Below are 25,561 nucleotides of genomic sequence, written 5' to 3' on the forward strand. Positions count from 1 at the left end.
TTCAGATGTTTTATCCTTGCTTAATTTGTAGCTTTTGATGACAGGCATCGAAGTTTAAGCAAGTGATGGTTGACTCGTTGACGAATGATTTTTCTGTATAGATGAGAATGGGTAATCAACAATCAGTTAAAGATAAAAATAATTAAATAAGTGTGCCGGGTATACAATAGAAATCTCTCCTCAACAGATTCCTTCTGTCTGACCGTTGTCGGGTAATTTTATTCAAAAACAAATGCTTAACCTAAAATCGGACAGCTATCACTGGAGTCACACCGAACTTCCCCAAAATGTGCCTAATGTATAAAACAAGCTAAGGAACTACTGAAGATGGCAGGTGCTTAATAAAAGTCCTCAAAAACTGGAGCAAAAATCATAAGGTTGCCTTTTGTAAACTCTTTTGTCATTTAGATATATGCCATAAAGAAGAAGAACATCGCCTTATAATTAGGTTTATTTTTAAAGGTATTTTACTTGGGGTAAAAGATTTGACTGAACTGATAAGATTGACGATTGCTTCTGTAAAATTATAAATTTTGGTTAAATGACCTGGCTCTCAATGTCACCCTGTAGCTCAGTTGTTAGCGACCGACCATGCGTTTGGAAGGAAGATTTTTTCTTTGTTTCATAAAAGTGACATTTGGAATACTACTTCTTTATATTCCATTGCAAAATCGTCACTTTTTTATTCGACAAGTGTTTGAATTCATCGCTGTTTGTTCACGATATTATGTAATTCGCTGCTCAACTGAGTGGCCGTCTTAGATCATCTTTCCTGTTAACAGTGATCTTCGTTGACTTACACTTCACTGAACGGCTAATAGAAAAGCACAAGGTAATAATTTCATGCCTGGTTAGTCTGAATGTTTCAGCCTTCTAACAGCCCAACAGCATATTCACAAGGAAATGACACTTGCAGCAAACTTAACTGGAGTTTATGAAACGATCTGCAAACTCCTTCCCTAAAACGCGTGATATATTTCTGAGAGAACCATTTTATCACTTGATTGGGAAGTGTGCAAGGTATACAGACTTCTTTGTAACGAAATTTTTCTGAGCTGTATTTTTATTCAAAAGATAAATTGCTTGAATTAACTGGACAACTATCAAGCGAGGCACACCAAACTTTCTCAAAAATGTGTCTTGAGCATAAACAAGGAACTACTAAAAATGGCAGGTGCTAACTAAGGCTCTTTAAAAATTGAGCCAAAATTAAACCATACGGTTTTCTTTTGTCACCTCTTTTTTCATTTATTGATCTCCATTAATAAAAAGGAGCAGCGCCTCATAATTTGTTTTAACCTCGTCGTTGTGTTACCTGCGGTAGAACGACTGACTTAACTGATGAGCTAAATGATTGCGTTTCTAAAAATATATTCTTCCCCTCCTTATAATTTTTTCTAAATGATCCAGCTCTCCACGTCACTCTGGAGCTCAGTTGTTAGCAACCGACCATTGTAGGGAACGTCATGGGTTTGACTCGCGTTTAGAAGGAAGATATTTCTTTCTTTCAAATCGTGGCATGTGCAATACAACATCGTTCTTTATATTCCATTATTTAAGCAAAATCGTCACTAACTGATTCGTTTCATCGCTATTTATTCACGGTATTTATTTCTAACTCGCCGCTCAACTGAGAGGTTGTCTTCAATAGATCACCTTCCTTACTAACAGTGATCTTCGTGGACTGAAATTTTACTGGAATGTTAACATTGAAGCAGAAAATAATAATGTTATGCCAGGTTCGTCTGAATGTTTCAGCCTTGCAACAGCCCCACTGCATATTCACCAGGAAACGGCGCTCACAACAAACTTAATTGGAGTTTATGAAACCATCTGCAAACCCTACCCTTAAAAAGCGTGATATATTTCTGAGAGAAACCATTTTTCCACTTGATTGGGCAATAATAAAGTATTGCTACTCACTTCGTTTCTTGATAACGTGAATAATGCCAACTTGGCTCCAAAACTGCCTTCAACTAGTGACACTGAATCTTGCTACAAACATGAGGCTCATTTGCATCAAATTAGCTCTTCTTTCGATCAATTTTAGTAGACATGTTAATTTTCATTGGGACTAGATATGTTTTCTTTTTTAACCCAGTCCAATCTCTTACAGCGTACATACAGACATCTCACATTTCCTTTTCTTGAAGCGGCGTTGTTAATAGTGTTTCAGTATCCTTCTATTTCTGTAGGATGAGGGATTAGGCTCCAATTGGTTGCTTTGCACCTGCGCATTGTTAGTGAACGAACGAACGGACGTACAAATGTCCATCTAATTTACTAAGAACTCACGCCAAAATTACGTCTAAAATACAATAAAATTACAATGCAAAGTCCAACAAGGGGATAAATACAACGTTACAAGTTATACTTAAACTTGTAACAAGAAAAACTAAAATTAGTATTCGTTTCCTAACGTAAAGGTAAAGCCAGAAGAATCAACTCTGATTGGCTATTGCCACTAAGTACTCGGGATAATTTATGCGACATAATTTCTGAGGGATTTTTTATTGAGAGACGTTTTCTTATTTTTCTCTTTCTGTTTTAGTTACTTCAGCGGTTCCACTTAGAGTATCACCACGAACCATTGGAGTTGCACCAAAAGTTAACTACTGTCCAGTATAAACCAGTTAAGGTCAAGTTTGTTGACTATTTTTGAATCTCAGTGGGAAATAAATCAACAAATGTCTAAAACAGGAAATTCCGGTATAAAAGGGGCCTGGCCAGGCCATTCTCACCTTAAGTTGTCAATCAATTATCAGAGCGTAAACAACTGACAAACAACATGTGTCTTTTTCTACGACCCTTAACTCGGATAAAATTGGCTTAGTTTTAAGAATAAAACCCGGTTAAAGAAAGTAGAACTTAATTTCTTATTTTGTTGAGGTGATATTATGAAATTTTGAGGCCTTTATGTTTTTTTCAGAGGACGCTTGAGTCAACAACTTGCCATGACTGAACGGTGTCTAAATTTAGATCTCACACCCACAAAGGTGTTAAATAAAGAAGGTGCTTGCCCTTTTATTTCGGAACTTCTTGTTTAAAAGTTAATTAACTTCCAATTTTACTGTAATCGACGCAGCTTCGATAGGTTATACAAGAAACTCTATCAACTGAGAATTTTTTTTTTTTAAACTAATCAGTTTTCATTAATTGCTCACGTAAATCGATATCACCTTTTTTATGTTAAAAATTCGGCGCCATATAAGATGTTTCTTACTGAAGAGACTGGTTTGAGCAACTGGTCGCCTTTCGGAAGGACCTAGGAACGACTTTCTAAAGGGAGTCACAGTTAATTTCTTAGAGATAGAAGTTCGTAATAACTGAACATCACAGTCCGCTTTCAAATGCCATAACATAGAAAGCATACTTTGACATTCAATTACTATAACGAAAGTGCAAGAGAAAATTGATAGAAATATAGCTGTATATCTATTCATATGATTGTGATGATGCATAGATAGGGTATATATGAAATAAAGAATACATAGAAATAAAATCCCTGTCTACGCAGACTACTGAAGCAGTTGCCAATTAAGCCTCGAAAACCTGTTCATTCATGTCTCAACGAAATCGTAATTTTCACTTCAATCTAACCTGTCCATACAAACGTTCTCTTATATTCCTCCATTTTTATTCCTGTGCATAAGTTTTATTTAACGTCAAGTTTGTCTTAAAAGTTTTCGTACCAAGTATTTCGTACGAGAAATCCATCGAAATCATCTCAATTCTTTACTCCAAATTTTCTTTTTGGATACCAAGAGCACTTGCTAAGTTCTGTTTTCCCCGCTTATTTTTAAACCGCGTAAAAGATATCCCTGTATTAGTAGGCACCATCCATAGGAAACCCGGGAATCCCGAGATGCGCAGAATGTATGCGCAGGAACAAACGTAGGCACCGTCCTAGTTGGTAACTGTAAATGTCCTTGGGCAACTGAAGGAAATCATTTGCTTACCATACTGGGTTTGCAGATATTTTACTCAACTGCCGTAAATCGAGTTTGAAAACTGGGTTTTCAAACAGGGACTGAATAACATTTAGCAGTTATATATAGCAGCTGATAGAAACTTTTACTTTGCCTTAGAGTTGCGCACTGCAAAACAGAGGAAGAACTTTAAATGGTTAATAATGTTTGCGCGGAAACCAAAAGGCATTGTTTAATGCAATGATACGAAGCACACAAACGTCATGATCGCTAGCGAGCCGAAGATTATCCTGCTTGTATAGAAAGCTAAACGCTGGTATACAGGGTAATTAAGACTTGCCTCCGCTCTGCTCACAGGAAGTGATTTCCTTCACTTTTTTTCCTCTTGATTCTACATGGAGTTCACGCATGTCAATGATCTAAAATTGGACCTTGCGTTATTTTATGCGCGTCATTGTCTGGGCACTAGGCACGTCCAGACCCCTCCCCCTTCTCCCAACCCATTTTTCTGGTCTGGATAAACCGCGAAGCCTCCCTCTCCTCCCGCTTTCCAACCCCCTCCCCTTCCCTCCTCCCCTCCTCCTTCTACCTCGCCCTGCCGCACTTTCCTCCTGAAACGTCGACAATCTGTCCCATTTCTGAAAAGCACTACAGGTTGAGTTCCGAATAAGACCATCAGTTCACTTTTTGCGAAAGGTTAAATATCGAAATCCAGCTCAAACTGTCATAACGAATATATTTTTCATTTATTTGAACGCATTAGAAAACGAGTGTACGTTTTACTTTAGTTCGTTAAAACAAGAATACAAATTGTTCACGTCAGTTTGATGTAGAAAGAAATACACGGTATTCAATTTGCAAAACAGCACATTATTTACACTCTGATATAAAACAAGAGGAATCTTTTAACGGCGACATGTACAGCAAAACAGACTGCATAGCAGTGTGATAACCCTCCTTGATTTCTTGGATTTCTTTCTTGCTGGAAACTGGTGAGGAGATAACATGTCATTAATTCATATATCTTATTACTCTAACTTCAATTTACTCTGTTTACAGACATCTGTGTTTAAAATACCGCACATGAGCAAGCAAAATTTAATATTACAAGTTCCTTTGGCAATTAGCTTTGTTACTGTTTGGCCTCTATCTGAAGGTTGGGATAGTGGCATTTCAGATCCTATACAGGATAGTGTAGGGGCAGTTTAAACTCACTGTGGGAGGGTGGTGTCGAACCCAATTGTTGCAGTAGACTGGTGTTAATGTTATCGGCCTTCTTCAGAAGTTTTAGTTGTTATTGTTTCCAAACATTACTCGAGGTGATAATATAGAATGAGGTAGCACTTAGTCCAGAATCTGTATTTTTTTCGGGGGGGGGGGGGGGGGGGGCTTGGTATAGTCATAAAATATTTTGATTCTGTCGTTAGATACAAAGATTGCACAGTGCAGACTTTTGTATCGTACTCATGATTTTAGTTTCCTAGCTCTTCGCGTGATTTAGTTGACACATTTTTGATGTGTGATTGTATTCTCAATACTCACTTCCTGCAGTGGTTCAAGCACTTTCTTAAGTTCTGTCAGTTCACTGTTAGAGAGAAAACAGAAAAACGATCTTACTCACAGATTGTCCACGGACGTATTTCAAACTAATATTAAAAATCTCTCAGTTCTCAAAGAGTTCAAAGAGTTCTCAGCCTCTTCGCGTTTAGTAATCATATCCTTACTTCTTTAATTATTATATTTATTATGCATTGAGACTTACAGTGTAATCCAACCCGAACTAATCATAAACTGAAATTTAATCAAGTATGACTGGCCCTTATCATTCCTTCCATTGAGCTGGTGGAACTTCACAAAGCGCAACAAGTTCTGCTTAGTTAAACCAGTTCTCTCACTTCACTACAGTCACTCTAACTTCCAATATATGGTCATCGTGTCATTGATATAGTAGTTTAAGTAACTCGATTCTCTACTTTGTGGAACTTACCCATCTTTCTTTGCAAGTTCATTCACAGCCTGAAAAAGAAAAGGGAAAGTTAGACTAATTACCTTGACAAGCTAGGATTACTGATCCTAAATTAAGCCGCGTTTCATAATGACAGGTGTAAGGTAATCGCAAGGGACCTTTTCAAATCAGGGTTAATACGGCTTTGGGCCTGTCTCGCTAAGCCATCAAATAAGGGCTTACAAAATCTCGTCGCATTTTGTGTTTGTTTCAGGTATTTCATTTGGTGAGAAATAACTTCAGGATAAATGCCTTTTGCCATGCTTTCTCCAGTACTCACTGAATCAAAATCTGAAATTACAAACAGCAACGAGGATTGTTGAAGCAACAGCTTCTTTCGTTCTTTCTCACCTGTTGTTTCCAAACTGAGAATTCCTCGACCTTTCTTGGGCCCTGCCTAAATTAAAGTAAAGTAAAAAATGGTATAAATAAATAAATCAAATATATGCTGCCGATAGTGTTCGCATCCTTAATTAAAATTCCTTTTCATTTTGTGCAAGGATGTTCAAAATAGCCGCTAGGTTGTTATTGAAATAAAATCAAGTTAATGGGTTGGAAGCATGAAAAGACTGTTTTCACCTGTTAAGTTCATCTATTTCCAGAGAAAGTGACTGCGAAAAAAATACAAACAAACAAATTATTTACGATAAGAACACTTTTCACTCATCATGGCATTCCCCTAGGATTCACAAGTCCTCACCATCCTTCTTGACGATAGCGGTTCGTCGATCACAGACGGGCTGGTGATTTTAGATTGGATAGCAAGGGAATACCTAAGTACCATGGCGATAATTTGTCTGTACTGCTGTTGTGGCAAAGCAGCGTTTGTGCTTTTTGAGCGAGGGGTTTATATCAAGCAAAAGAAATTTCAAACCACCCATTACTTTCTGCCGTCAAACGCCAGTTAAAGCCGGATCCTACTTTGACACGGCGCGCTTAGTCACTGTTTTGTAATTCGCTGTTTTAATCTCATTCGTAACAAACTTGTCCAATATTTTACAGAAATCCGTCTACAATCTTATGGTACTAATTTAATCCATTTTCCCGGACATCACATTCCTAGAATCCCGTACCCATCCATTTTGTTAAGCTCAATCCAGCCAAAACTATGTCCTCTCTGAGCCTGGATTCCAGTTTTTGCCGACGCGTTATCGAAGATACTATCAACCTTGACGTCACCGTTCGAATCCACGCTTACAACGCAGCTCGCTTCCTTTATTTAGAACGTTAAAGCTTAAAAACTAGGCTAGACCTATCCACGAATGAACCTTAAACAAGAAAATGCCGCTTTGTCCCCAACTTCTGGTGATATGACACAAACCAAAAGCTTTCATAGTTTTAATACCTTATCGATGTTCTCCATCTTGTTAAGCATTTCTGCCATCTCACTATCAAGACAAACACAAGTATTTAAGCAAACCTTACATTTTCACGAAAGAAAAGAAAGAGGATTTTAAAATTTTGCCAATCTGCCATTTACCTTTCCATCTTTACCTTAAATTCCTACAAGATGTAGAAAAAAATAACACAGTTTAGAATAATTGTTAAGCCACAATACAAGCAATTCAAGCGGGCTTCTCTTTGACAGTTGTAGGTAATAGAACAAAATTGCAAGTGCGACGAATTTTATGGTAGTTCCTGGTTTTAGTATCAAGAAAATGATATGAAGAGAGGGTACACGCTCCGAAAGTGAATCTAAAGAATTTTTTATGTTTGTTTTTACCAATTATATCAATTTTGAGAACATAAGGTGGTCTTCTGTTCAGTTTCGTTAATTAAATAGAAACTAATTTAATTCTTCCAACCAATCATAAAAAACGTTTGCAACCTAATGAGCCAATCAGAACTCGAAACAAGTAGAAGAAACTGGCCTAAAGCGCGGGAAAACTGAGTCTGTGAGCGTGTTCCCGATTGGTTTTCACTTCACTTCTAATAAGTTGAGAACCATTCGTGGTGAGTGGTAAAGCATATATGACAAAATATGATTTTTTGACTTCTTACGACATTATTTTGGGAATAATTCCTTTTCATTTGTTGTTTTTGTTTACGCCTTTGCTTGTTTCTTTGTTTTTTTGTTCTTCTTTTAAACTACCGAATTCAAAAGATACAGTTATCGCAGAAATACTGGATGGTGTATCTATAGTTTAAGGTCTAGAAGTTGTCTCATTTCTTTATGCATTTACGTAGCGGTTTATTCAACAGCTAGCGCAGCTATAGCAAAGTACCTCCACTCTCGTGTTCTCTTCATCCAAGGCCGCAGTCTAAAACAAATTAAACAAGAAAGCACTTAAAACAATGAAGGCGAAACTTTTCTTCTCCAAAGAACTTTAACGAGAACATTTACTATCCACTATTTTATTTGCAAACCACGATTCTTCAACCGCAACATTTGTATTTTGTTTAAATCGTCGCACTTTGTTTTCTCAAAATCGCTGATCTTTTATACTTTTATTTCTGCACGACATCTCAGACCTAGCTTTTGGAATGATTGTGGTGTCTTGTATGGTCTACGACCGAATCAGTAAAACAACTAAAATTAAAGATCATATTTGTTAATAGGGAACTTACAAACTGTTCGTTCTCTTTCTGAAGCTCGCTGTTCACATTCAGTTGTTCCCTAAACAGAAAAAAAATCAAGCTTATTAGTCATAAACTTTAGAATCATTGGCAGTCAAAGGAGCAGTAAAATCCATTCTGTCAGGCCTGAAAAAGCGGACACTTTTGTTTGACCCAAACAACTACTAAGTTTGGATTCAGCCAACTCACAAAACGACCATAGGCCGACCAAGAGCTTAAGTAATCCCTTGGTTCCGTTGAAAAATAAATGAATCACGCATTTAAGGGGCCCTCTGAATAATCACAAGAAAGAAACGACGATTCCAGTGTATACCATATCCTGTAAGGTGAGAAATGTTCTTTTCTACCACAACACATTTGTATTCAGCATCATTATTGTCGCCTTGTTTTAGTGAGTTTCATTCGTTTCTTTTCCGATGCTTTTCTTTAATACGGTAATCTCATCATTACAATCCATCCGCTAATGCGGCCAAGTTTCCGCTTGTGGTCAGGTAAGAAGCATGTATTTTAAATAAAAATATCTACTCACTTTTTCAGCTCTTCGTGATGATCAAGTGCGTCTTGCACTTTGGAGACCTAAATAAGAGGAAATGAAATGAGATTAAACCAGCCAATCAATCAATTAATCAATCAATCAAACAAACAATCAACGAACCAATTAAACAATATATTAATAGATACGTATGGTAGTGAGCTAGTCGATAACTTGAATAAAACCATTTCCCTCTTTAGAGTTGAATATTGCACTGAAATGTAAGTTTTAGGTAAGATCAAGCATTAAAGCTTCACATTCTACACCATAACGCGATCATTTATTAACAGCCCTCTTGCATTAAAACGTACCTCGGCGAATTTAGGGATGTGGGCCACGTGACTTCTTAGTGCAAGGAAACTATTTTAGTTCGAGTTTGTATAAACCCACCTGCTCTTTGTAGCCCTTTCTTTCACTTTTCATTTGTTTCAGTTCACTATACGGAAAAGAGGAAGAAAAGTATTAGCATAACGTTTTAGGTAATGGCTGTCGATAAACTATTACTCAGGCAATCTTAACAAACAGATATAAAACAAGAGAAGGAAAAAAGAGAACCGATAAAGTGATTCCTGCAAGTGATACAAGCTTCTAACAGTATTTATACTATCAACATGGATCCGTTTTCCAGATTTTAACCTGATGTCATTCCCCATGCTCCTAAAAAGGTCACCATTTCGTCTTTTCCATTTGAATTTATTAACAAGCCATACTATAGCACGTCAAGTTTTGGATTCACCTATAAGTAGTGCAAATCGAGATATAAAATTAACCAGAGAATATGACTTGCTGTTCAATATATTTACCTCTCCATCTGCTGCCTCGTTTCCAGGACGGTCTGTTGATCAAGTAAAATAGAAAATAAGAAAAAATGAAGAAAAGCTTTGAGGGTGGGAAGTACTGGCTGAGCGATTTTAGTAATGTAGTGAAGAGTCTATTTAGAGGGAGAACCGATAACTTTGAAATTAACCTGCAAGAGAAGACGCCTTTTCTGGCACAGACAAACACAAGGAACAACTTTACTTTGAAGCAGAGGAAAGCGAAAGCGACCGGGTGATATAATTAAACATACCTGAAAACTTTCGTTCACTTCATCTAAAGAGGCCTTTCGCTTTTCCCTCTATATTAAAATAACAACAAGAACCAAAATACGATAAATAAACAGTGTACCAATCTGCTCTAGAATTATTTTGAAATGACTATCCTAAAACCCTTCAAAGAAGACGTCTCTTTCTATATAAGTTTTGGATCATACTTTTTGTAATACGTTTGTGCGCAAATGCTATTAGTCTTCTTATTGGCCACCACTTCAAGATATGGGGTGCATGGGAACGCATTTTAGATCAACATTAAAAGTAATCTGATCAACAACCATTTGGTTTATTTTCGGAAGAACTTCATGATTTAAATTTGTTTCAAGAAAAGTTGAATATCAAGCTTAACATAGAAAATATAACAGTACAGTTTAGCATAAATGACATCATCAGGTACCTCTTGCTTCTTTTCTTCTATTTTTCGGACCAAATTCTCAATATCCCTGCAGATAAACCGAAGTGCATACTTTAAGAAGACGCTATAATAATATTAAACTGACTATTAAAATAAGTATTTCGCGAGGTTTGGAAAATTTGTTCTAGTTTTGCTGCAATCATCTAAAAAAGTACGCAGAGTTAACGTGTAACACAAACGAGATATCCTGTAGTTTTGAGTTATAATGCCATGTATAGTTAAAGTAAATAACATGGAGTTGAATGTAATTAAAAGTTATTTTTCAGAGTTGCTGAACTTTTTAATATAATCTAAGTCACACAATATTTTCAATTTGTGATTCTAAATATCTACAGCAAACAAAAATACTAATAAAAAAACGCACATACCTTTTGACTTCATTCTTTTTCTGCAATAAAGAACGGGATAATTAATGATGTAATAAGTTCTGTCACTGATTGGTTTCAGTAAAAAAAAACATAAAAATAATAATAATAATAAAAATATAATAATAATAATAATAATAATAATAATAATAATAATATAATAATAACAATATTAATAATAATAATAATAATAGACGATGACTTTTGTATATGTATATATTTGTTTTATTGATTTATTGACGTGCCATTTTGGCTCACAGGTTACGCTACGCGCCCTGTGTTGCTTTCTGATACCGTGCATACAGATAGTTTTACTGCGCATAATAATAATAATAATAATAATAATAATAATAATAATAATAATAATAATAATAATATGATGATGATGATGATGATGATGATAGCGATGAGTTTGTGATCAAATCATCAGCCCATGAACTTTCCTAGAAAGAGGCACAACGCCATGCAATAGCACTTTTGCATTTTTCATTGAAAGATAACCAATGATGACTGGTCTCCTCACGTTGTGTCTCTCGAACTCCTTCTTTATTGGAGAAAGACAATGCAATTGAAAGACATATGCTTTGCAAGTTCATTGTCGTTCTGCGATAAAGTAGGACTTATTAGTGATATAGTGAGTTCGGACAATTTCAAAACCTTTATGGTATAACTTTGGAAAAACACTTCCACTAGTAATGATAATGATGATGATGATGATGATGATGATGATGATGGGTCACGTGGTGATGGTGGGTGACAATGACGATGATTAGGATGGCAATGGAAAAAGTTCAGGATAATCAGAATGATAATGACAATGACGACGATTAAATCTATGACTTGTCTGTAATGGTGATGGACGAAATAAAAAAATTAATACTTTTGTACCTTTTAAATTAATCGAGAGTTTGCTTGTTGGAAAGGCAAAGAGGACCTTTAGTTCTGTTGTTAAAATTTAGGGAAATTACCTCTTCTTGATCAACATTGTTTCTTTCTCCTTTCAGCTCCTGAAGTGTCCTAAAAAGAAACACAAATTAAAGAAATAAAATAACACTTTTATATTTTGTAAAGAAAAATAACACATCATAACTGTTCCCGTGCTGTTATCTCTCTCTAAGTTATCAGCAGACATTATTTTAAGTTTTGTTGTATGATTGCAGTGAACACTTACCCGTGGAAGTCGGTGTTTCTTTCTTCTAACAATTTTAAATCAGCCTGTTGACAGATGAAAGATACAGTTATATACAAGTGACCTGAAGGAATAATGTCTTGAGTTCATTCCCAACGCCTGCTCTGAAACACCTAAAATTCCCAACACTAAAATTGAACAGTTCCTAATTCCATCTTTCATCAACCAACAAATACAGTGTTTACCCTCAACCCCCCCCCCCCCACCCTCCATCCTCTCTGCCAACTCTGGCCCTGTTCTCATTCCTAATCTCCTGAGTCCTTTTATACTTCACTTTCCCTCAACCCTTGTCTCACTGTCTCTTTTCCATTTTGCTCTCAACCGTAATCTCCATTTCTTGTTTTCGTACGATACTAATCTCCTGATTCCTTTTTTGTTTCTCACCCCTTATCTCCCATAATCTTCGTCCTCCTTCCCACGTGACTCCCCCTCCCGCTAATACCCCTATCCCCTATTCGTATCCCTGATTCCCAGTCCCTTTTTTCCTTGCATCCCCCCTAAAAACTCGTATTCCTCCTTTTTAATGGGGCCCCAATTTATGCAATGATATCTTTTCCCCTGTAGACACAATACTCCACTGTTCCCCTTGTTCTTCGTTTAAATGTTTTAGCCCACTGTTCCCTCTTTTATCGCTGTTCCGGCATCTATTCCCCAGTTACATGGTTTTGTCTCTCTTATTATCACTTCTTTCCCCATAGATCATCGTCCCCCCTTCCCCTGTTCCTTTCTTCATCCCTCTGTTCTTCCTCCCGGGGGGGGGGGGGGGGGGAGGGTACTGCCTTATATGGGCTATATAGGTATGTGCGGCGCCAAAGGGTATGGTTTTTCGGCTGTTTTGGTCATAAATAGGGTATCGCTTTTAGCCACTTTGCCGCCATTTTGGTAATAAATAGGGTATAGATTTTTGCACTGTAGTCCTGGGTTCCTTTTTTTTTTAGAAGAAGCTACTTCAGGTCATAAATAGGGTAGCGAAAATCGCAGATTTTGGTCATAAATAGGGTAAGGGTTTTGGGAAGCGGGCCGCACACCCCTACCCAATTTTTTTTGGAGTACCCCCCCCCCCCCCCAGGTCTTCCTCTTCCCCTTTTCCCACCCTTTTCTCTTAGTTTCCCCTGCTTTCCTTGTTTTCATCGTTCTCTCTTCAGTTTGTTTTTTCGCTCATTTTAGTATCTCCTAATTTCATTATTCCTCCATTTTACCTAGTTCACACCATTCTACCAGCCTCCATCGTTTGTTTATTTTTTGAGAGAAAAAAAAAAGATTCTCATCTGTCTAAATTACAAACCTGAGCCTTTTCTTTTGCGGCCTTAATTTTTTTCTTGGCTGCAGTCAACTGCTTATATTTCATGCTGCAACAAATTTAAAAGAAATAAGGATAATGAAAGTAATCATCATAGTCATAATCATAATCTGCGCTTAGACTAAGCAAAAACTCCGTAAGAAAATAATTACCTAATTATATTTACTTAGAGCGCTTGACTAGAGAAAGATCCGAGCCTTCGAAAAAGAGCCTTTAAAGATACTTACATTCGAGCATTGCCAGAGATTTTCATAAATCGGCCGATTTTCGTCCACTCCATTTTTTCGAATTCCTTTCTTATATTTGTCGAAATTGGCTCGATCAATCAGTAGGTATAAAAAACGCTATACTAATAGGAAAGCTGAGATTTGTCTTTTATGCCTCCAAAACACCTCATCACCTGCTCTTAGTATTTTGCAATGTAAACGGTTGGAGGAGGCAATGAGGCGAGTTTTAATTGGCACCTGCTACACTGTTCTAATTTAAAAACCTTTAGCTTAACCTTATGTGGCTCTGAACGACCCTATCGCCTCTTCTAGGAGATCTTAACACTACAAACGCTTAGCGAAGGAAAAGAGGCGGTTTGGTGTTGGCTCTATGTGGTCTGTCCGACGGATATATAAACATCGTGTTGTATTTTAATTAAAATAAATGATTAAAACAATAATCGCTTACTCTGTTTCTCTGGTCACCATTTTCAAGTACTCTTCTTTCGACGTAAGTTTCTCTTTTAACTTCTAAAAGAAAAGGGAAAAAGAAGAAAAATGAGCGAACGAAGCAATGAACGAATGAATAACATGGCTATCGGGGATTTCATGAATAACAAAGTAAGCTTTCGCTTTGCAATAATTATCAATTTCAAATTATTATTAAATCCCATGAAAATACGGAAATCTGCACTTGCAACTCAGTACTTAGTCTCCTAAACTTTACAAAAAATCAGGAACATGCACTGTATTGTCTGATTAAGTAGATATTAAGTTTTTATCATTCCATTATCGTTAGAATCTCTTTTAGCAGATCGCTCTCAAATCTTGTCATGAAATATCCGCCTCTCTTAGAGCGATTCAGTCTTGAGGGCTTGAACAATCGAGGAAACGGATGATCGGAGAATCAATCGATGACAATCGATGCCTTGTTAGTTAATTGGCATAGATTGGCATCGTCCAATCGACGACCAATCGATAATCACACAAAAGTGGTCGCAACATATCGATTGTCATCGATTGGTGTTAAAAAAAAAAAGATCGGTATTCCACACGTTCCAGCATGTACGTATACGCGCTCGCAGTACGCACAAATGTTTCAGATTTGAATTCGTTCACCAGATTGTTTGTACGCAGATGCGACGGGAGACGAGTGAGCTCTGAATGGTGGGTGATGTAATTATACTGAATTGTAATAAAATAAACCAGAATAAACGTGAATAGGCTTCGGTAATCATTTTATTACTTCTTTGTCACAACAAAGGTGCATAAAGTAAACAGGGTGACAGAGACCATATCAAGAAACTCAGAGCTGCGCGGGAAAAACCCAACAACACAACATGTACAGCCTCTGTCCGAAACACAGTTACCACCGGTCACAAGAGAACTATAGGCCACAGTTTGGACTCAGATTCTTTTTGTAAATCTTGACTGAAAATAAAACGCATCAAAAATGAGAACCAATCGATGACAATCGATGTCAATTAACTGATCGATTGGCGTTGATAATCGATAAAAATTGATAATCGATGAAATCGATAATCACAAAAAGCCCGTGCATCGATTGTTCATCGATTATCAATATCAATCGATTAATTGGCATCGATTGTCATCGATTGATCGATTGATTTTCCGATCATCGGTTTCATCAATTGTTTAAGCCCTGAGTCTTATATTTCCTTATGAAATTCAATTCTCATTCAAGCATTTCAAATAAAATTTCCCTCAGCATCACAGGCATTGCTCTTACTAGTTAGATCTCTCTTGAATATCAAAACGTACTTATTTCATTTTGTGGCTGATGACAATTTAAAAATCGTCAAAAGCAAGAAAATAAAGTAAGTGCATTTCTTTTTCATTTTGAAGAATTTTTCTTCGAAATGTTGAAGAAGTTTTGTCCGCATCTCCTTTTAATATATCACAGTGTATTACTTTATTTCAGTTGCTGATGACAATTTAAATTCTTCTTCGTTTCGAAGAAATTTTCATGGAAGTGGAGAAGAATTTTTGTCTGCATTTCTTATTTTTCGATTTAATATATCGTAATGTACTTACCTCATTTTCACGCTCCTGGTGATTCAACTTTTTCTCCATTTCGAAAAAATTATTTCTTCGATCTAAAATAAAAGCAGATTTTATTGCTTTTAGAGTCACCTTATGGACTCTTCCAATTTTTGTTCCCGATACTTAGCAAACGAAAGCTATTCAAGCCAATTAATATCGGTCGGCCAGATATTACATCTTTTGCGGAATTTCCCCCAAAATGTCAATACTGGCATGCTTATCTCACTCCCCCCCCCCCCCCCTTTCAACTCCCCAAGTTTTCTGCACAATTTGTGTTACTATAAATCGATTTTTATTGATTTTGAAAACTAAAATGTTGACAACTGATCAAGATTAAGTAAAACGTCGTATTTATTTGCGCGACAAGCTGCCATCAGTTGTTATGAGAGACATTTGAAAAACATTCCTCTCAGAAACAAGGAATCAAGAACTCACAGAACAACTCAGTGTCGATGACAAGCTGAATTGTCAACGGGAATTGGAAAAGGAAACGAGTCTATAAAAATGAAAAGCATTAATTTTAGAAGCTATTTTGTGGCTTTATTGATTGGTTATTACTTTTTACTTTAGTAAGATTTTAAAGCTTTTGGGTTCGAAAACTCCGAGTAAATCTTCCTATATCACCGACTTAGGAAGATTTACTCAAAGTTTTCGAAATAACCAATGAAACGACTTTATATTTATTTATTTATTAATTTAACTGAAAAGTTGGGGGGTTACCAGCAAGCACCGCTAACTTTTTGTTGACAATGGTACCCAATGTACGCGCGCTAAACCACGCGTACAACTTAGTTGTACGCGTCAGATTAGCAACCAAAAATTTCACAACAATTTAAGAGAATAATGTAAAAAATATGTTAGTTTATAAGAACATGTTGCAGTTTAATAACACATTAAAGTTAAATCGATACAAGAAACCACTTTCACGGAAGGACTGATGTGTCAAGATAGATTTTCTTGTAAGGCTTGCGTCTCCGCGCGTGCAAAGGTGAAAGATTTGGAAAGTGGCGAGAAAATGGCTGACTCGACAAAACGGGATTCGCATTGGGCCATTTTCATTAACCTAACATGATTGATTTTACCAAATGTTTTCTCCAAATACAAACATCTGGGTACGAGATTAGGGTTTTTATTCACTGCGTTGCTTTCATCAACATTTTCTGGAAACTCCGAGTAAATTTCCGTTATGACGTCAATTAAATCACATTTGGAATTCGATGCGCGCGACTCTTCTAAAGTTCTAAGCATTCTTGGAATGACGTAATAAAAAGATTTCTTAACCTCTACTGTAACCATAGCAGGCGTAAAAAATAAGCATTTGAGAACAACTAAAAACTTTTTGCACCTTTCCATAAATGTGTATTACTCCATGAAATATATCGTTTGAAGTTCTTACACCCGTGTGAAAGTTATGTGATATATTGAATTGGAGTCAAAAACAAATTTTGTAGTGGTGTAGTTTTTCTGCGCTTATCACAAAATAACTCCTGAACACATTGCGTCCCTACGGTGTTTTAAAATTCTCAGTTAACGCCCTAGGATTAATGACTTCGGAAATGTTATGTTTGGAAACTGTAAGTTGGCGAACAGTGCAGCGAAAAGTGCATGGCGGAGTTTTTATTCCAACAGGATCCGAATGAAATGTTGGAAGCGAGCGATCAAGGAAAATCCACAAATTAAAGCTCAAACTGAAAAGCCTTTAACATATGACTACTTAAGGTTTGCTTACTAACCTGATGGACGGCCAGAGGCCATTTTCTTAGCTTTTTGCTTGTCACTTTCTTTATATATCACTCTGTAAAGATTTCTGAGTCGCTTTACCAACGTTTCCCGAAAATTCCGAGTAAATTTACCTTTATGACGTAGCGTAATTTTAAACGCGCGCTCCAAGTCTGGTTGCTAGTGCGCTATAGCGTTATTTTTGATCAGCAGTTTGTGATTGAAGAAACAACTGATCTTGATATTCTTATCATCATAAGCTATAGGAAAATTGCATTTCAACTGAGTAAAGTTTGTTTAAGCCTGTGAGCAGGCGTCTTTTTTTTTCGGGGGAGCGCGAAAGTGTTGCAGCGCGAGAGTCAGCGGTCGGAACCCTAGCGCTGTTACACTTTCGCGCTCTTGCAAAAAAAAGAACGCCTGATCGCAGGTCAAGTTTGTTTAAGCTCTCTTATATCAACCCAAACTACACCCAGAGTGCAGCAGCTAGTCTCGTGGTTTTTCCAGTCGTTTTCTTCTATATATTTCGTAAATAATGTCTTTCAAAATGGTCCAGTCAAGTGAGGATTGTTGAGTTACGTGACCAAGCGTTTTCTTTGAATCCTTAGGGAAAACCAAAAGCATATCGCCATCGACTTACCTTCAAAGAGAGCACAAAACATGAAGCCGTACCGTGTGACGGAGAGTTTCTTTTTTCTTTTCTTTCTTTCTTTATTTTACAAGGGTTTATTATGCTGGGTAAAGACGGCGAGAAGAGACACATGACTAATTCCCTGTGGGTGCAAATTGATTTTATTTGACGGAGGATTTGGACTCTATCAGTTTTGTTGAAATACATGTCAACCAGACTTTTTTGAAAAGGCGGCCGATGAAAACTTGAGCTCTTTTTATAGCACGAGAAGGTTCAGAAAAGTGCGGAGGAGAGAAGAAAGGAGGAAAAAGAGAGAGGAAAGGAAAAAAAAAAGACTAGGCAACTTCTTGTTTTTATATTGGCAACTTTGGACAAAAACCATTCGCTGCGCACTTTGAGCGGACCAATTGTCAATAATCAGGGTAGATGTGTTTTCAGTCTTGTAGCCGATGGTGTCCCAAGGAGCCCAAAGATGTCTACCCATGAGGCTACCGTTCAGCCTGAGTAATGTGACACTTGCACTTGACTTTCTACAAATAAAACGGTTTACACCAATGATTAGCAATATGGATAGTCAGGGGTAATCATACAGACTAGTGAAACTTGGCCTGTAGCTCAGTTGGTTTTGTGGTATAAAGAGGATTGTTAATTCCTCCTGGAAACTTTTTCATTTAGAAATAATGATCAAGTGTCAAGTGTCATGTTCTTCTAAACGAGTCTCTATTCTGCTTTTTTGGGTTTCATTCCACCATTCCATTCCATTCCATTCCATTCTATTCGAGCATTTGCAGCAAAGGGAGAAAGTTGTCTTCAGGACGAGGTTACTTGCAACCAGTGCCTTTTCTGCATTGAAGATGGTGCCTTGCTGAGGACGAAATGTATTTCTCTGGAAGTCACGACATCTTCAACTTTTGACTGCTTTCTGGAGGTTAAAGAAAAACGGCGTTGGAAGGCCGCGAAACGCTGTCCTGCTCTGCAACAGGAGAAAGCCGCCATGCTACCTTTCGAACATATCCCGGGTAGAGATCCCCAAAGCGAAATGGGACTTTATGGATTATCATAACAAAACTGAAGGATTTAAGTAAACTGTACAAACTGACCGAGCGGTGATTCCCAGAGCGTGGCCACATTTTCAAGGAAGATATGAAAAATGGCGTCGCGATTGCAGATGTTATTGATCCATGTAAGCTTATATGATTTGGGGAAAGTGTTCTGTGAAGAGGGAAAGTACCCTTGTTGCCTTGGAGACAGCCTATTAACAGTTTTTTGGGGCTGATCACCGTAAGCGAAGCAGCCTTTTTTTTAAGGGCATTCTTGCTGTGAGTATAAATATTCTCTCTTTTAATAATATTAATCTCTAGCCATTCTCTGTGGATCAGGAGCTCTGACAGCAAACCCTTCTGTGGTAATGGGAGAGCCCCTGTTAAAATACTGGTGATTTAGGCCTGTTCCAGACACTGCTTCACTCATGTGCTTACCCTGGCAAAAGAGTGGAATCTGAATCAGTTTGGCACAGCAAAAATTGTTAATTTTGACAGGGTCTACTACATTATGCAACACTGGAGCAGCAGCTGATTTAGATACTGTTCCAATCATCTGCTGAACTTAATGCATCATGAAATTACCCATTAACAGAGTTACTGGTTAAAGTGATTTGTAAAAGATCATAACTTTCGGCAGCCTGTCTGCTACCTTCGACAGATATAAATGATGTATGAAAAATAAAACTAAAAGAAGTTTAAATATAGTGAGTAGTATGCATAAATATTAAGAACTAAAATACATGTTAAAAGGTTGCTGACAAGAATGCTAAAAGCGTCAAAATCAAAGTTTATTTGAAAGTGTCAGAATCATTCTGACACTTTCAAATTAGTTATTATATCTAGTTGTTTAAAAGAGTGCTTCAGCTGTATATTGTTTTGGAAGCATGCAGGCATGAGTTGTTGCAAACCGCAATTGTTTTACTGTTACAAAGCTGTGGCCAAGCCGATTCAAGCGTCCGACATCTTGTACTGATTGTAGCACTGAAGGCTACTGAAAGCTAATAATTAAAAACAGTGGAGGAAAACATTGACAACTTTAATGGCATAACCGTTGATGCTACAGGAAGATCTTCATTTACATGTTCACCCTCATTAGCATACATTAGCATAGACAACAAAACTACTAAGTTACAAATAAATGCACTCTGTAAATTGAAAGAGCTTGACAAACTTAGAACTGGCTAAAAAGTTGAGAAATGAACTTTTAAAGTGTCAAGAATTTACAAAGAATTTCTGGCTGGTGGTGGCTCTTGCGACCCAGTCATACATGTATTCTTTGTAATTTTCATAGTTTTTCAAAGTAAATTTCTTGTAGAGTATTTCACATAGTCTTTGTGATAGCTATTCACCCTGATTACTAGATGTGACAGGTTCTTTTAGTTTATTATGTCCCATGTGTTCATTAAGCGTACTGTTTCTGCATATATGACCATATATGCTAATGAGAGAAAATGTAAACAATGCGGTCAGAAAAGATTCTTTTATTTTGAGGTTTGTTAAACTGCTGGAGGCTTGTGGACCAGATAATGCCCATATTACATTTTCTTTTTCTGGAGTTTGCCCATGTCATTGACCAAAAAAAATACATGCATGTGTCATCCATCATTTATTCACTAGGCTTAAACAATAACATGACATCTCTCTCACATGTACTGTACTATGCATCAACATTCAAATTCAAGCAGTATATGCAGGATGATTGACGTATAAACCTAGTTTAATGGCCAAGCTTCCATGAGTCTGCTGTAGCTTACAGGAAAAGAATATCCGAACTAGCAAGGCTTAATCCCATTTTCACCCCTGAGAGAGATGTAGCCAGGAAATGAAAGGCCTTGTTAAGCCTTGCTCGCTGTTTCTCCTGAGCCACACAAGGCTTAAGACACCAACGTGAAGCATGAAACATGACTGTGAAGCACATAACAAACTTACTTCTTGTGCTTTGCTGCTCAGAAAAATAAGGCTTATAAGGGATATTTATGTCTCTTATTTGCAGAATACTTACATTATCATAATCATAATCATTTCAGACATTTAAAAGTAGTTAATATACTTCTTATAAGATTTTTCCTATAAGTCATTACAGTCAAAACCCCCCCCCCCCCCCCCTATGGGCTTGCCAGTCATTTTACATTTGAGCACTACTACTGGCTCTAAACATAATATTACTCTTCATTGTTAACAATTATGTAGATATAGTTATTGTGGTTAGTATTGTGAGTATTTTAAGTAATGTTAGTAGTGTTCAGTATTGTAAATGATGTGTCATGTGAGGCAAATGAAAATTGTTTAAAAAAAAGATTTCACTCTTCAAAGTTTTGTGTATTACTTATAAGCTTTAATTCCTCATCTTTTTTTATGGGAGCACCCCAACCCAGGGTCCAAAATCTGCATGGATACATTGCCTGTGGTACGAAAATTTCTAGATGGCAGAGTTTCCCTTTTTTATGACCATGCAGATGTCGGTAATTAGTACAAAACATGAGAGGTACAGGTGTAGTTTCTAATATGTGAGTAATAGTGCAATATTATTATCACAGTAGAACAACTGAGCCTTATAAAAGTTTAAGCACTGTTATATATATATATATTTTAAATTTTTCAGATATTGGGACTTTCACATTTGATGCTTGACTGCCTAGGTTGTATGCCCAGAGATTCACTTTGCATATTCAAGCTACCAAGCACAGCTGCTGGGAAATACATAGACAAATTTGCATTCAAGAATTTCCTGAAGTGTGGTAATGCTGCTTTTGAAATCAGCCAGGGCTTTGCTGACAAGGAAATGAAGGAACTTAAAGAGATGAAAGACAAGAGCATTAATTCATCGAGTGCTTTTCAAGGTGTGTATGCAAGGGAGCACCATGTACATGTAGGTAAAAGGAAAAGTAACCCTTTATCAGCCCCCTCCCCTCCACCCTTTTTCCCTTTTCTTACTAGGGAGACCTGAGAAAGTTTTGTGTCTTCTGGATCAGTTATTGTGTATTAAATAAGTCAGATTCTGGAGTTTCAACAGTTTGTGGTTCCAGGAAATATGCATAGTATACAGTTTACCACCCCCTCAAAAGGTCATTGAAAAGTCTGACGGGGTGGGGGAAGGTTCCTCAAAAGGCATTTAGTTTGAGTTTTGAAAAGGAAAATATGAGGCCAAACTGGAGTTTTCAATCCTTCCATGGGGGGGGGGGGGGGGGGGGGGGGTATGGGTAAAATTTTTATGAAACAATCCAAAAAAAAAGAAGACTTTATTCAAGAGATAGGACATTTCTGCTATTTCTGCAGTCTACTGCATCACAAATAGTGACATTGTGTTGCTCAATTTGGTTAATTCTGATTGCCTCAAAGACAACATGGCATTCCTGTTGAGAAATGTGTTATTCTAGAAGTTGGGAACTGTCTATCAGGGACTCTTCTCCCCCCCCCCCCCCCCCCCCCCTCCCACCCCTACCTTTCTCTCCTGCACAGCTACCCAAGCAAGCACCCATTCATACACAACTTAACATAATTCAGTTTCAATTCAATTCAGTTCAATATTCAGTTACATACGGTTAAAAAATTCATCAGGTCGATACAACATAAAACTACAAGATAATCTATCAACATCAAAGTGTATAAGTATATAAAAATCCTCATTCTGAACGATAATATAAAACCTAAAGGAAACTTGACCTGCTTTCGTTGAATGCCGTGTCTCAACTTACCTAAAATGTAGATTAAGTAGTTGCTTAATTGATTAAGTGATTCAGCCTGCCTAAGGTTACAGGGTAGGCTGTTCCAGAGAGATGGACCGCTATTAGCTACAATGCAGTGATGAGCCTTGAAACACTGCTGACCTCTTATCCTTTGATTGAAATTCCAACATACTCACCACTGTAAGCACCTAACGGCATCTTCATGTAGCACACACACCGTAATAGCTTATAGTTGCACACAGTTGGATCATTGAATTTCAAACCCTGTGAAATTACCCAGAAGTTGTCGCCTTCCCTTCCCAAGGCTCTCAGGAATTCAAAAAGGTTCAGTGAAACAAAACAAACAAAAAACTAAATCGGTGGACGACCACTTACAATCGGGTATACAGTGAAGAGACAAAAAGCAACACAGTCAATAGTTCTTTATTCAATGAAACCTTCTAGAAACTCTTCCTATCGATTGTCTAATAACGCACTGAACAAATATTTTGAGCCAGTAGTTTACAATCGTTCTGTTCATGATCAGTTCAACAACTTGAATGTTCAAAGTTTACTTGTACCAAGAAAAGACAGTCACTGTACAGTTGATTTAATTCAACAAAAGGAACATCCTGTTAAGTTCATCTATTTCCAGAGAAAGTGACTGCGAAAATAAATACAAACAAACAAATTATTTACGATAAGAACACTTTTTACTCATCATGGCATTCCCCTAGGATTCACAAGTCTTCACCATCCTTCTTGACGATAGCGGTTCGTCGATCACAGACGGGCTGGTGATTTTAGATTGGATAGCAAGGGAATACCTAAGTAGCATGGCGATAATTTGTCTCTACTGCTGTTGTGGCAAAGCAGCGTATGTGCTTTTTCAGCGAGGGGTTTATATCAGGCAAAAGAAATTTCGAACCACCCATTACTTTGTGCCGTCCCGCGCAAGTTAAAGCCGGATCCCACTTTGACACGGCGCGCTTAGTCACTGTTTTGTACTTCGCTGTTTTAATCTCATTCGTAACAAACTTGTCCAATATTTTACAGAAATCCGTCTACAATCTTATGGTACTAATTTAATCCATTTTCCCGAACATCACATTCCTAGAATCCCGTACCCATCCATTTTGTTAAGCTCAATCCAGCCAAAACTATGTCCTATCTGAGCCTGGATTCCAGTCTTCGCCGACGCGTTATCGAAGATACTATTAAAGTTGATGTCACCGTTCGAATCCACTCTTACAACGCAGCTCGCTTCCTGTATTGGAAGCGTTAAGGCTTGAAAACTAGGCTAGACCTATCCACGAATGAACCTTAAACAAGAAAATGCCGCTTTGTCCCCAACTTCTGGTGATATGACACAAACCAAAAGCTTTCATAGTCTTAATACCTTATCGATGTTCTCCATCTTGTTAAGCATTTCTGCCATCTCACTATCAAGACAAACATAGGTATTTAAGCAAACCTTATATTTTCACGAAACGAAAGAAAGAGGATTTTAAAATTTTGCCAATCTGCCATTTACCTTTCCATCTTTACCTGAAATTCCTACAAGATATAGAAAAAAAAACCACAGTTTTGAATAATTGTTAAGCCACAATACAAGCAATTCAAGCGGGCTTCTCTTTGACAGTTGTAGGTAATAGAACAAAATTGCAAGTGCGACGAATTTTATGGTAGTTCCTGGTTTTAGTATCAAGAAAATGATATGAAGAGAGGGTACACGCTCCGAAAGTGAATCTAAAGAATTTTTTATTTTTATTTTTACCAATTATATCAATTTTGAGAACATAAGGTGGTCTTCTGTTCATTTTCGTTAATTAAATAGAAACTAATTTAATTCCTCCAACCCATCATAACAAATGTTTGCAACCTAATGAGCCAATCAGAACTCGAAACAACTACAAGAAACTGGCCTAAAGCGCGGGAAAACTGTGTCTGCGAGCGAGTTCCCGATTGGTTTTCACTTCACTTCTAATGAGTTGAGAACCATTCGTGGTGAGTGGTAAAGCATATATGACAAAATATGATTTTTTGACTTCTTACGGCATTATTTTGGGAGTCTGAATTCCTTTTCATTTGTTGTTGTTTTTGTTTACGCCTTTGCTTGTTTGCTTGTTTTTTGTTCTTCTTTTAAACTACCGAATTCAAAAGATATAGTTATTGCAGAAATACTGGATGGTGTATCTATAGTTTGAGGTCTAGAAGTTGCCTCATTTCTTTATGCATTTACGTAACGGTTTATTCATCAGCTAGCGCAGCTATAGCAAAGTACCTCCACTCTCCTGTTCTCTTCATCCAAGGCTGCAGTCTAAAACAAATTAAACAAGAAAGCATTTAAAACAATGAAGGCGAAACTTTTCTTCTCCAAAGAACTTTAACGAGAACATTTACTATCCACTATTTTATTTGCAAACCATTCTTCAACCCCAACATTTGTATTTTGTTTAAATCGTGGCACTTTGTTTTCTCAAAATCGCTGATCTTTTATACTTTACTTTCTACGCGACATCTCAGTCCTAACTTTTGGAATGATTGTGGTGTCTTGTATGGTCCACGACCGAATCGGTAAAACAACTAAAATTAAAGTTCATATTTGTTAATAGGGAACTTACAAACTGTTCGTTCTTTTTCTGAAGCTCGCTGTTCACATCCAGTTGTTCCCTAAACATAAAAAAAAAAAAATCAAGGTTATTAGTCATAAACTTTAGAATCATTGGCAGTCAAAGGAGCAGTAAAATCCCTTCTGTCAGGCCTCAAAAAGCGGATACTTTTGTTTGACCCAAACAACTACTAAGTTTGGATTCAGCCAACTCACAAAACG

General features: G+C 37.1%; 2 protein-coding genes across 2 annotated transcripts in view; one reads left to right on the forward strand and one right to left on the reverse strand.

Moving 5' to 3' along the window:
• LOC146466343 (uncharacterized) overlaps window positions 1-10,539 on the reverse strand; it is a 165,959-nt gene extending 155,420 nt beyond the window's left edge. The window contains exon 1 of the mRNA XM_085127463.1: window positions 10,532-10,539. The gene's annotated coding sequence lies outside the window, so the exon portion shown is untranslated. The remainder of the gene's footprint in view (window positions 1-10,531) is intronic.
• Window positions 10,540-21,791: 11,252 nt separating this feature from the next.
• Window positions 21,792-25,561, forward strand: part of LOC146466354 (uncharacterized) — a 233,511-nt gene continuing 229,741 nt past the window's right edge. The window contains exon 1 of the mRNA XM_085127466.1: window positions 21,792-21,903. The gene's annotated coding sequence lies outside the window, so the exon portion shown is untranslated. The remainder of the gene's footprint in view (window positions 21,904-25,561) is intronic.

Source organism: Pavona decussata, unplaced genomic scaffold, assembly GCF_977016875.1.
Source record: "Pavona decussata unplaced genomic scaffold, jaPavDecu1.1 SCAFFOLD_145, whole genome shotgun sequence".
Lineage (NCBI taxonomy): Eukaryota > Metazoa > Cnidaria > Anthozoa > Scleractinia > Agariciidae > Pavona > Pavona decussata.